General features: G+C 43.6%; 1 pseudogene across 1 annotated transcript; it reads left to right on the top strand.

Annotated features, from left to right (window-relative positions):
• The first annotated feature begins 635 nt into the window (after window positions 1-635).
• On the top strand, window positions 636-1,339 carry LOC102263157 (annotated as a pseudogene). The gene has a single exon (XR_001360766.1). The product of XR_001360766.1 is annotated as a 40S ribosomal protein S14 pseudogene (transcript).
• The last annotated feature ends 649 nt before the right edge of the window (window positions 1,340-1,988 follow it).

Raw genomic sequence — 1,988 nt, 5'->3', positions numbered from 1 at the left:
TACAGAGGCAGAGCAGCCTCGAACAGACTGTCAAACTACAGCGGGAAAGCCGGGGAGGGTTGGCGGGGGGAGGGGGGGTAAGAGATCAACCGAAGGACTCGTATGCATGCGTATAAGCATAACCAATGGACACAAGACACTGGGGGGTAGGGGAGGCCGGGGGAAGGTCAACGGGAAAAAAAAGGAGACAAATGTACTACTCGTTGTAATATTTTAAGCAATTTACAAAAAGAACTGAAAAAAATAAAAACAATGCTGTATGAAAGAAAAAAGAATGTCATTTTTGTTTTAGGCACAACTTCAGAGGTGTCAAAAGAAAAATAATCCCGATACAGGCCTGCCTCTCTCCGCAGATGTGGCTGCATGGCGCCGTCTGAGACCGGCCCGAGCCCTTGACCTTTTCAATAGATGGACAAAAAATATATTTTTTTCCCCTTGACCTTCCCCCAGCCTCCCTTACCCCCTTACCTCCTTTGGAACTCCCTTAAGAAAACCGTCTTCGTCTTTGGGCGAGTCTCTTAATCTCCTTGGGAACGCTAAAGGCGGTGTCTTCCCGGAGGCCTCGCCCCGGTGACCTCAGAATACACTTCCGGTGACGCTAACGTGACCTGTAGCCCCGCCCTCTCCCGTCTCTCTTTCCGGTGGCAGAGTCTGGACGAGACATGCAGAAATGACACCTTGCAAGGGAAAGGAAAAGAAGGAAGAACAGGTCATCAGCCTCGGACCTCAGGTGGCTGAAGGAGAAAATGTATTTGGTGTCTGCCACATCTATGCATCCTTCAATGACACTTTCGTACATGTCACTGATGTTTCTGGCAAGGATATCATCTGCCGTGTGACTGGTGGGATGAAGGTGAAGGCTGACCGAGATGAATCCTCTCCATATGCAGCCATGTTGGCTGCCCAGGATGTGGCCCAGAGGTGCAAGGAGCTGGGCATCACTGCTCTTCACATCAAACTCCGGGCCACAGGAGGAAATAGGACCAAGACCCCTGGACCAGGGGCCCAGTCAGCTCTAAGAGCCCTTGACCGCTCGGGAATGAAGATCGGACGGATTGAGGATGTCACTCCCATCCCCTCCGACAGCACCTCAGAAAGGGGGGTTGCCGTGGTTGCCGTCAGTGAACAGGACTCCTCAAATTATTTTCTGTTAATAAATTGCCTTTGTGTCCGAAAAAAAAAAAAGAAAAGGGATCCCAAAGTTGGAAATAAGGAAAAAAAGGACACCATGTCACATTGGGAGGTATTTAAAAGGCCACCAAGGATCATAAGATTATCCAAGGAAAAGTACCTTTCGTTTGACACATTGTTTACTATTGGCAAAGCCTGGACTCTGTGAAGTTACCCGTTGATTTGTAGATTTGTGTCTGGTAGAAAAGATAAACCCAAAGATTATGGTTTCACTGCCCTGTGGAACATTAACCAGTTGTGTACTTAACCTAGCAATTTTGTACATTTTCTTTTACCAATTTCTATAAATACCCAGGTCCCCATATGCCCTTGTGGCCAACTTTACCATTCTGCTATCTCCCCTATCAATGAATTGAGTATCAGTTGATGTGTGTTCATTTTTTTTATATTTGTTTGAGTCATCTTGTAACTATTTTAAAATTACTTTTTGACAATGGAATGTAATCTCTTGTTTACTGAGTAAAATTTCTCATAACTTTTAAAAAAATAGTTAATCTGCATTATTAACAGGTTGATAGTTAATCTGCATTATTAACCGATTAATAGTTAATCCACATCATTAACTGGTTGATAATTAATCCACTTTATTAGCCATAATAATGTGGATTTTGTAATAAAAGAAAACATAATAATCTCAAGAGAAACATCAAAAGTAATGATCATCGCTAGCTATACATTTTCCCCATCTTTCAGGTAATTTGTGAATACCGTCCCAAAAGAACTTTTCTTGTTTTGAGGCAAATTCAGTGACGACCCAATTTTCCACTTCTTATGTTTTGAAGTGCTGCTCAGAAAGT

Source organism: Myotis brandtii, unplaced genomic scaffold (assembly GCF_000412655.1).
Source record: "Myotis brandtii unplaced genomic scaffold, ASM41265v1 scaffold126, whole genome shotgun sequence".
Classification (NCBI taxonomy): domain Eukaryota; kingdom Metazoa; phylum Chordata; class Mammalia; order Chiroptera; family Vespertilionidae; genus Myotis; species Myotis brandtii.
This window is presented reverse-complemented; position numbering and strand designations above follow the sequence as displayed.